The sequence below is a fragment of the Phocoena sinus genome, chromosome 9 (assembly GCF_008692025.1).
Source record: "Phocoena sinus isolate mPhoSin1 chromosome 9, mPhoSin1.pri, whole genome shotgun sequence".
Classification (NCBI taxonomy): Eukaryota; Metazoa; Chordata; class Mammalia; order Artiodactyla; family Phocoenidae; genus Phocoena; species Phocoena sinus.
The window spans coordinates 80,945,541-80,957,631 of NC_045771.1; the positions used below are offsets into that span (position 1 = coordinate 80,945,541).

Here is a 12,091-nt window from a genome sequence, read left to right on the forward strand (position 1 = left end):
TGTGCATTTGAATATAAAAGACAATAATGGCATAATCATTAGTATGATACATTACTAAATGGCATATATATTTAGATCATTCTATTAATTATCTTCATTTTTAAAAATATGCCTGACATTACAATGCTACGTAATTATTGCACTGTTGAGTAATATGGTCATAGGACCATAAAACATTCTTACACAGAAAGTAGAAAACTAACTTGAATTTTTCTAAAGAATAGATTCCCCTATACCTTATCAATTTGAAGATTATCAATTTTGTTGATTATTATTTGTTTGTGTTCTTCTGTAAACCAAACTTATGACAGAAATTTTAACCTTGTTATTTTGAAATACTTTGGACTCCCAGAAAATAACAGTCAGTTCTTTTGCCCACCCTTTACCCAGTTTCACTAATGTTAACATCTATCTAACCACAAAAAATGATCAAAACAAGAAATCAACATTTTTATGATAGTACTGAAATATCTACAAGCCTTATCCAAATTTTGAGTATCCCCGCTAATTTTTTTTTTTCTGATGCAGAATCTAATCCAGATCTCAAGTTGCATTTAGTTTACAAATAAAAGGTTCTCTTATATTTGTGAGATGGAAGTATAAATTTTCTCAAAGTTAATAAATTTTTAAAATATGACAATTACCTGTATTCTCACTCAAGTACTTCCCTATATTCTCACTCTTTGTTTCATAGACACCGTACATCAACAGAAAATATTCATGAATATATATGGATATATGTATAGGTGGTGTATCTAACATGGCCTGTGTGTTGGAGGGTTTTTTTTTTTAAGGACTGATAGAGAATAAAAAAGAGGTGTTTCTTCAGTGTTCTTCCTGTTGTTCCTTGCAGATTTTAGACCTTAGAGAATGTAGATGCGGAACAGGTTTTGCTTTGAGCAGTTGTCCTCTCTTTATTTTCATAGAGAATGAATTGATTTAGAGCCTAATATTGTTGTTTTCCTTTTAAGATTGGGTAATTTTTCTTCTGCCAGAGATAGATAATTCAACCTTTCAAGATTTTATTGCATGAAGACTGTATTTTAAGTACTGATGAACATTCCAGGGATGAGACTTAAAATCCAGGGACTATTTTTGTAGAAATAATTACCTGCTACAAACTATTTCAGTTCCCTCCAGCTCATAAAGCAAAACAACATAATACTTCCTAGCAATACCAAAATTATTTTTTTCAGGGAGTACAACAAAAATCTTCAAAGCATTTTTACTAAATCATCAGGACTCTATATCAATATGTCTGTTTTCTAGTTGTATTACTATTAATATACTATGTCAAAGTAATTATCCCTTCAACCTTATCATTTTTCTTTTGCAGCTTATTTAAATTTTTCTTTTACTACAATTAGGAAAAATTTTAATTTGTTTTCTTTTACTACAATTAAGGAAAAATAATAATTCTTATTTTAAAATATAAGAATAACAGAAATAAGAGCTATTGATTTCTTGTTATAAATATTCTAGTCTGAAAACTAAATTCAGTTTCCTCTGTATATAGATTTTGCAAAATGAGAAAAGAGCATTATAGGTTTGAACGGTAAATCTACTAGAGTATTATATTATCTCTCTTCAAGCTCCGTTTTATTTTGATATTTGCCTAAAGTAATAATAAAAATATTTTCCTTGTTGTACTTACCCTGCGTTACTACTGAATATATTTTCCATGTATCCGGTAGCACGATCTCATTCTAAAGTAAACGTTTTGAAGCAATTTGTATTGTCTTCAGATAAGTCTTTAAGTACCTGAAAGGGATTTAAACACATGTATATACAAGACTAGAACCAGAAATGGCAATTTTTAGCAAACAGCCTCCAGCAGTTTGAGGTTAGTAGGCAAACCCTGGCATAGAGCATTTACACTCCTGGCTAATCTCTGTTATTTGCTGGTCTACCAAAAGCTTAGTGTGAGTGACAAAATGTTTGGTGACACTAAAGTTATTCGTAGCTATCAGTGTCATTTTTATGTTAATGTTTTCATTAAAAATGGAATATATCGTTTAGAGATGCATACTAAAATATTTACAGATGAAACAATGTCTTGTGTGGAATTTGCTTCACAATTAGCTGTGTAGAGAGTGGTAAAGAAATAGACGGGACAAAACTGACCATGATTTGATTAATTGTTGGAGTTGGAAGATCAACCACACTGGGTTTTATTATAGTCTTGTCACTACTTTTTTATATGCATGAAATTTTTTGTAATAAAAAATAATTAAATTCCTGTTTGTCTCCCACATTTAGAGAAAAACAGCAGTGTCCAATAGCTTCATCAATAGTGAAAAAGCTATCTAAGCTAATAATTTAACTCCCTTTGTCAAAAAGATAAGGATATAATCAAGGAAGGAGAGAAGAATAAAATGTAGTATTTCTGCTCTCCTAAATAGAGGGGCAAATAGTCGTTAGTAAATTTTCATTTTAGTTATATAAACCCATCGCAAGTAGAAATAAAATATATCTTTTTTAGTATTTTAATAGACCATTCTAAATGGGTCTAGCATTAAAATATTTTATAAGAATTACATGAAACCAGCATACCTCACAGAAAAGGAAAAAGTATATTTCTATTTATTGGAAGCAAAAGTAATTTCAGAATAGCAGACAGGATTAGAAAGTTTGTTGTTTTTTTTTTTTCTTAATTCTTTCTACTATGTGGACCTGGGAACCCTCATGGTTACCCAAGATTCTTTCAGGGGGTTTTCAAGGTCAAAATTATTTTCATAGTAATGCTAAGGTAGCATTTGCCTTTTGTACTCTTATTTTCCTGTGAATATACAGTAGAGTTTCTCAGAGATTAATTGATGTGTGACATCACAACAGACTGTATATAACAGATAAGAGAATTCAGCTGTCTTCTATTTAACTTAATATCAAGCAGATTTGCAATAATATAAAACAATGCCACCTTTCTCATAAATATTTTGTTTTTAAAATACATTTTTATTAAAAATGTGATTTATTTTAATATAGAGTTTATTAATACTTTAAATTCATTAATAAATACTTTAAATTCTCAGTTTTAGTTTATAATACAGAAAATACACATAATTATAACCCAATAAACAAAAGCTTTTTGAGGTCTCTAATAATATTAAAAAATATAAATGGCTCCTTGGAACCAAAATGTTTGAGAAATACTTCTCTAAGGATCTTTATAGAGAAAGTTTAAAAACTTCTAAATAAGCTTTTATTTCTTCCTATAAAAAACTTACACAAATAAAGTATATTTTATAACTGCTTTTAAACTTATATTGAATTCATTTAAAAATTTTTATTCATTAATAGTTATTGAGGGAACACCCATGGTGTGATTTACATTGTGTTGGTTGCTGTATTACTAGAATGAATCCAACAAAGACCTTGGTCTACAAATTACTCATACTTTAGTAGGAGAATCTGAAATGTGAGTAATTATTACAGTAAAATTTTAGGAACAACTGAGACAAAGCCGGGAATTTATAAAACTTTATTTTTCATAGACATATGTATATATGTATAAGTGTGTACAAACATATACATATGTACCATTATTTATAGTATTTTTATGATGTATGCAGAGGAAAATACATGCATACAATTTTCTATTAAGCGGTCCATAACTTTAAGGAAATAGATACTTTAACTTTTTACCGTAAGCTTCAAAGATACTTTGAAGCTTACGGTATAGGTGTTGATCAACACTTATAGGTGTTGATCAACAACTGTACAGTGGTTTTGAAAACCTTTATTCAAACAAGTAAAAGGCAACAAAATGGAGAAAACAGGTCATGAGTTTTAGAATTAGAAAGACCTGAGTTGGAGTGCAGCTCTATCACTTATTTAAATTTTGAGAATAAGTTTGCTCAACCATAAAATAAGACCAGCTCTCTCTATCTCACATAATTGCAAGTGCACCTAGCCCAAAATGTTATACTTACTATACACTCAACAAATGTTATTTCCCTGTCGCTTAGACAGAAATTATCAGAAAAAAAGATAAAATGTAATGCTCAAGAAATTAGTCTCTTTTTTATTTAGAACTCGTCTTATGGCTCCAGAAGCACAGCTGTTTGAAACAAGTCAAAGAAATTCTTCTGATTTTAAAAAAGATATTTGCTTATGTATAGTTCTGCAATAGACTGGCTCCATCTGCAAGGCTAGAAAGACTAATTAGGAAGTGCAATAGTGAAGAACATTAAAAATGTTTAGGTTCAAAAGACAGCAGTGTCTTCTATGGAAATAGCAGCTCATTTTCTATTCCTCTTTAGTCCACCATCTTCATGAGCTTTTAGAAACAGATAAATATAACAGATCTCATTGGATCTGAGTTGGTAGGAATACCATTGTGGATAGCCCTTCTTAAATTATTATTTCAACAACTTTACATACCATAAATATGCACGTTGTATGTGTACAAAAAAATGACTTTTATAAATTTATGGAGTTGTGTGACCATCATCACAATTTTGTTTTAGAACATTTCGATCATTGCAAAAAGTTCCCTTGAGTCTGATAGCAATAGCCGCTTCCAACACTCCTCTCCCAGCCACAGGCAGGAAATTTATGTCTCTGAGTTTACCCTTTCTGGGCACTTCACATACATTAAATCACACAGTTAACAGTTTTGGTGTCTGGCTCCTTTCCCTTACCAGTATTTTTTAGGTTTATCCATTTTGTAACATGTATCAGAAGTTTACTATTTTTATTATTAAGAAGTATTCCATTGTTTAGATTGTGTATATTTGTTTATCCATTGGATTTTGCCTGGCTTTTCCTAATATTTGCATACATGTGTTAGTTTGGACATACGATATTTTTGTATGGCATCCTAGAAGTGGAACTGCTGAGTTACATGGTAAGTTTCTTAACTATTTAAGAAACTGCCAAATAGTTTTCCAAGGTGAAGGTACCATATTGCATTCTCGCCAGCAGTGTGTAAGGATTCCACTTTCTCCATGTCATTGTCAACACTTGGTAATGTCTGTCTTGTGGGGTGAGTGTGGATGATATCTCATTGTCATTTTTAGCTTGCATTTTCCTCATGACTTATGATAATGAGCATATTTTCAGGTTTATAAGCAAAGCATACGTATTCTTTGGTGAAATATTTATTAAGAAATTTTGCCCATATTTATTTGGGTTGTTTGTCCTCATACAGAGTTGTAAGAGTTCTTTATATATTTGGATGCGTCTTTTATAAGATACATGGCATGCATATATTTCCTTCTAATCTGTGTTTTGTCTTTTTATTTTCTTAAAGGTATATTTTAAAGAAAAGTTTTAACATTTTAATGGAATTCAATTTATTGATTTTGTTTGTTTGTTTGTGAACCTTGCTGCTCTTGATAATGTATTAAGAACTATCCCAAGGTCAAAATGTTTTCTCTTGTGTTTTATACCAGAAGCTTTAAACATTCAGGTCAATGACCTATTTTGTGCTGTTTTTTGTATATGGTATGAGGCTGAGATCCAGGTTCATTTTTTTGAAGCACTAATGGATATCTAATTGTACAAGCACCTTTTGTTAAAAAAATGTCCCCCATTGAATTGCCTTGGTATCTTTGTCAAAAATCAATCTACCATTAATACAAGAATTTATTTCTAGATTCTCAATTCTGTACTGTTTGAATATACGCCTAACTGTTACACTCTTTTGCTTACTATATAGCTTTATATTACGTTTTGAAATCTGGTAGTGGAAGTCCTCCAACTTTTTTTTTCAAAATTGTTTTGGCTCTTCTTGATCCTTTTAACTTCCATATTTTTTTAGTACCAGCTTACTGGGAATATGATAGAGGTTGCATTGAAATTATAGATCAATTTGGAGAGAATTGCTCTCTTACCAACATTGAATCTTCTAATTCATGAACATGTAATACCTCTTCATTTACTGAGCTATCCTTTCATTTTTTTCAGTAAAGTTTTATAGTTTGCAGTCTACAAAACTAGTATTTCATTTGCTAAATGTCTCCAAAATTATTTTATTCTTCTTGATCCTATTGAGAATGCAGTTGTTTTCTTAATTTCAATTTTGGACTATTCATTGCCATTTTATAGAAATACATTTGATTTTTGTATATTGACCTTTTGGCTTATAGTCTTGCTAGTGTTTTTAGTTCTAATAGTTTTTTGTGGAGTTCTTAGGATTTTCTACATGCAAGATTATGTTATCTGCAAGTAAAGACAGTTTTACTTGTTCCATTCCAATAGGGATAAGTTTCATTTTTGTCCTTATTGCAATTGCTAAAAGTGTGGTACAATACTGAACAGAGTAGTGAGAGCAGACATCCCTGCTTTGTTCCTAAAGAACATTAGTGACTCGTTGTGACAATGCAGGAACTGTACCACCTGCCATAGAATTCCTTCCTCTCTTCCCATTTAATACTCACTGGAAGGAGTTTTATTGGCCTAAAATTTTAAAAATCTGAGCAGACGTATTTAAGGACAGCTTTAAAAGTAAACAATAGCTAGTCAGACTTTCCGCTTCCTTTTGTGAATCAATGGAGATCTCAAATCCTGGCAATATGAATAGGCATTGAGTAAATTATGTTTTCATATTTGGAAGAGGATAGGGAGTTTACATACATGCATACATACATATATACACAGCAAATAAACCCTCATACTCACTGTGGTTTATATTTCAATAATTTTTTTAATGGAAATGATTACATTTGTGATAATTGCCTTATTTACATAGTTTGGTCAGTCATTATGTTGTCCCAATATGCACCCAAAGAAATTATGTATGCAGAATCCTAAGAAAGCAAATGAAAATCTTAAATATGTTAAAAAGATATGAAAATAATTATACTGTTTACTTTGCACTTGCATATTTTCTATTCACTTCTGAAATAATTTGAAAGTATAACCATTTCCACCAAATACTGATATCATTCTCCTCCTTTTTTTCTTACTTATGAGTGTTTACAGAGAAAATCCACAAACTTAGAGGTGACTTACATAGATATGTGTATTCAGACTTTAGATGGAACCTTCTAGATGGTAAGAATAGTTCTATATATCTTACCCAGTATTTCTCAAAGATATGATCAGCAAATTAGTTTAAAAAAATACCCCCGTGTTCCATAGAATATGTTCCATAGTCAATAAAAATACTGAAACAAAAATTTAGCTACTTTTTTTTTTTTTTTTTTTTTTTTTTGCGGTACACAGGCGTCTTACTGCTGTGGCCTCTCCCGTTGCGGAGCACAGGCTCCGGATGCGCAGGCTCAGCGGCCATGGCTCACGGGCCCAGCCGCTCCGTGGCATGTGGGTTCTTCCCGGACCGGGGCACAAACCCGTGTCCCCTGCATCAGCAGGCGGACTCTCAACCACTGAGCCACCAGGGAAGCCGTAGTTACCTCTTTTAACTGTTAAATTTACTTGAAAATTTTTCAAATAATATAGGATTACAGAAAGTAGAGTTATGATAAACAAAGGCCTATCTTTCACTTGCCCACTGTAAAAAAATAAATAGTTCATATTGAATATAGATTCACCCTTAATCTAGCTATGAGGCAGATACGGGAAAAGCCTGTGGCGACCACTCTGCTTCTAAGAATTTGCAAGACACTTGAAGAAGTGGAGCTAATACACAGGAAGCAATGAATACATGAGACTATCTAATGAAAATTAAAATATGGCACAAACCACAGGTACATGTTTGTACACGTACAGTTTTTGCACTGCATATCTTCATTTGCTCAAAGAATTTTATCAATGGGATGTAGAGAACACATCTTTCCCCATTTTCTCATGAAGATTTTCATTTCTTTTTCCTCTTTTAGAGATCTATAAGGGAAACCTCCCATCTGGCTTTCAGCTACCAGTAGCTAAATGGCTAAATGCATGTATCATTTTCAACTGTGTTCTTTGTATGTATACGTAAAATGAGCGTGTGTGGGGGTGTGTGTGTGTGTTGTGTATGTGTATGTGTAGATAGCTGGATGGACGGATGGATGGACAGACAGATAGATAGAGCGATCGATCCTCAGTAAATTATGGTAGTAGTGAAAAATATAAAGATGAAAATAACAGCCATCGTAATTTGACAACTTATATTCTCTTTCCTTTTTATCTTGTTTATACCCATGTACACACACCGTAAAAGTTAGGAGTATATGGTAAAGTAGTTTACATACGTATTTTTAATATAATGTAAATTGCCTAACAAAGACATTTTCCTGTTACATCAAAAGTTCTTCGTAAACATAAATTTAATTACTTGTTTTTATCATGTTTGTAGATATTTAATCATCTACATCAACCATTCCTCAATTGTTGGACATTTGTGCAACAATTGTACATCAGTATTATAAACGATACCACAATACTGCAGTGAAAAAATGCTGCCATGATATTCATTATTTCCTTAAAATATATAGGCCACATGGGGGTTCTACTCAGGAAAAGAGTAAACAACCAGCTGTGGAAGGCCAACATTTTAGTATGAAAAGGTTGAACTGCCCCTGGTTCTTGAAGGAAGATATGATTGACTTGGTTGAATAATTTCCTCGACTTGGAGGAAACTCAAACCCAGCTGCTCAGGGATAAGCAGAAACTGTACTTGATCCCCTTGATAAAGAGGGCTGTTTGGCTAGGGGTCCTTATATCCACCAGAGTAGGGAGGGGATCTTATGGTTAGACCATTTAAGACCCCGCTAATTTGACCAGTTCATGAGGCAGCACATAATACTGAGTCTTAATTTTAGGCCTTAGACCATAATTAGTGCTGTTTTTTTCTTTTCAATGACTTTATCATTGCAGGAAGACAGATTATTTTTGTTTGGGTTTTTCTTTATTTTTTCTTCCATTTTGTTTTGATAGAACACAGAGTACATAAAAGGAACCAAAGTTAGGGCCAGATCATGGTGGCCCAGACAAGTAAAGAATCTGAATTTAATTTGATAGGTGGTATGGGTATCGTTGAAATCATTGAAGCATGATTTTGTCTTGTTTGCTTCAAAGCTGAATTCTGAAAGAAGCTTAACCATAATCAAATAAGTTGCACCAGGTGATCAAATAAAAATGTTTGATCACTTTTATTTGAGACTGCACTGCTGTCCTCACACGTGGTATATAAAATAAAAGGGAACTGAGGCCAAAATGTGGTGAACTCTGCTCCATGCAGTTGATATAAATTATAGCTGACATACACTTAACATGCCTCCGATGTTATTTACATGAACACTTCATGAGAAAACTTTTTTTTAAGGCCAAGTCTTAGAAAGTTAAAACAATTTTGTCATATCTTCTGTTTCTCGTGGGACACAAAGAAAAAGTGTCACTGTCCATTTGGGAACATGTGTGTTCCATAGTAACTGCTGCAAGTTCTGGGAAACTGAACAGATTCTGCGAAGGTGCCTTGGGCCCCAAATTTCTCCCTCCCGTTCAGGATGGCTTTTCCTCTTTCATTCTTAGCAACAGTCCAAATTATGTATGACATACTTTCTTGCAAGCCTCTCAAATTATTTTTAGGAATAAACAAAGTATACAACTATAGAAATAAAATACTATTTGGACTGAATCTCTTCTAAAATCACAGTTCCTTCCTGGTACATCTTAGTGAAAGCTTGTGTGCATTTCCTTAGTGACAAAGGAAGTATCTAGTGTCAGGACTAGTTCCTCATTCACATCATCACTTCTCCTGACATCTGTCAAGATAAATATTGCTTGTGGAAGTGTGTTCCTGCTAAGGAAGTGACATTATAGGCTATGCTTCTAACTGGAGATAGAGGAACATATTTTTCTGTTTTTCTTAATAAAGCAAAATTAAAGGAATTAATAATTGATTCTGTGAGGATACGGTGAAGGCATTCAAGATGTTTAAGCTACAGGTTAAGGAGGATAAATTGGTGATGCTAATGTTAGATATAAGGGTATAAATGTAAAATGTATATGAATGGGCCATGGAAAGCAGTTAATAAGAAATGAGATTAAGTTAAAGGAGGAAGGATTTCTACTGATCTTCTAGAATATTTTCTTGACAATTAGAGCGATGAGCAAAGTTATATAGAAAGAACAAGGACGTGGGACTCAAGAAGAAAATGGGCTCTAATATTAGCTTTTTTACTTGCTAGCCAACCTAGGCAAGTTTCTAACCTTCCTTAGTCTCAGCTGCTTTGTCCTGAAATGGTATGGATAGTAACTAACATGAAAAGTTACAGAGATGATTAAAAAACACAGAAAATAGTGTAAGACAAATAGGAGAAACTCTAGAAATGTTAGTTACTTTCCTTTTCCTTCTATCCCTGAAGATGATAGTGAAGAGATTAAGAACAAATAATATATTAAATATAAAATAATATTGGCACAAGGTAGAGACACCAAATAGAATCCATTGGTTTCAAGTTATATATTTTGAGACATCTGACAACTAAAAGTTCAATAAATCTGATGTAGTAGAAAACTAGATGAAAATAAATAAAAGCAGCTCACTTTTTGTTTAAAGCACAATTTCAGTGGAATGTTTATTCTTAGCCTGGTCACCTAACAACATATAACGTTTCTTCTCCATTACAGATAGTAGTAACAGTTTTTTAAAATAGGGTAACAAATATAACCAAATTAATTTTATTAAATAACTCTTTAGTGAAAAATATTCCCTGACATATACTGGACAGTAGAAGCTGTTGAACTTCATTGAATACCTCCTTCACCAAAAGCAAATTGATCTCGTTGAGAGCAGGTTTAGCCTGTAGCACAAAAATAATAAGGACACCTGGATTTTATTTATAGTATCCCTAAAGTGACTCAGCAAATTCAGAACTTTTCTCTCCAAATCAGTTTCTCAACTACTCCCCCAAATAGTGGTAATTATAATATTATTATGGTACCAGGCCTGTATATACTTTCTTCTATATAGATTTGTATACTAAGATATGTAAGAATTAACTACTTATTCATTTAACAGATATGTATATGCCATTCATCTTTTTAACACAAATGGTAAAATACAAAAATGATAAAATCTGTAATACTTAAAAAGTAACACTTTCATCTTTGTAATGTCTGATAAAGATATAAACAAGTCATAGACATTTATGCATCAATAGAAAAATGGAAATTATATTGATAAAATGAGCACAATCTGTCCCAACTGATCAGTTACAGCTTCAGATTAAATGGTACAGTATAATCTGCAAACTGCCTAAACCAGAAATGTTTCCTCTCCTCATTACTGACTGAGTGATACTGACTCCCCAGCATTTTTTATATCTTGGTAGTTTCTCCTTTTAATGGCCTGATTGTGATGTCTCTCATCACTCTCCCCTCTGCGACTGAATGAGAAAGGGAAGGGCTGGATATGCTGCTTCCTAACCCACCCTGTCTGATTCCAAACCAGGTTCCCTGGCCCTAACCCAACAGGAGACTCATCACTAAGCCACTTATTTATTTGGACTAAGAGTTTGGGCTCTGCTTTAGCATTGCCATATATTAGGTGTTGTCTTGAGCACTTAACCTCACAAAACTTTATTTTATTTGTGTAAAATAGAGGGTTTCTTGTTCTTTTACTTTTAAGATTCATTGAGCTAATGTACTTTTACAGACATTTTCTAAGAACAGAATACAATACGAATTTATTATTTTTAACATCACTGTCACGGATGCATCAGCCCCGCTTGGGGAAAATTAGGCATTTCAATTTTCATCCATTCATTATTCATTCAGTTATATATTTAGTGCAGCCTAGATGCCGTGTACTTGCTACATATATTATACCATAACCCCAGCATTGCAGAACTGATACACAAATCTCTTCCTCTTCATTTATGAAGGGCAAAACGTTATCTATTCATGGCCTATTTTCCCTTTATCTCCTACCCTCTATAGCTGCTCAATCACTGTGGTAGCTACTATAAACATAAAATGTTCCACAGGTTTTGCTACCAAGATAAGGTCCCTATATATTTTGTGCAGAGAATACAGCTTTCATCTTTGTATTAATTTTCTGTTGATGCATAACAAGTTACCACAAGTTTAGTGGCTTAAAACAACACACATTTAGTATCTCACAGTTTTCATGGTTCAAGAAATTAAGCATGGACTGGGTGCCCTGGTAAGGATCTCACAAAGCTGCAATCTATGTGTTGGC

General features: G+C 32.8%; 1 protein-coding gene across 1 annotated transcript in view; it reads left to right on the forward strand.

Annotated features, from left to right (window-relative positions):
• The window catches only part of PCLO (piccolo presynaptic cytomatrix protein), a 366,471-nt gene that overhangs the window by 236,736 nt on the left and 117,644 nt on the right, over positions 1 to 12,091 (forward strand). The gene's annotated exons all lie outside the window — the stretch shown is intronic.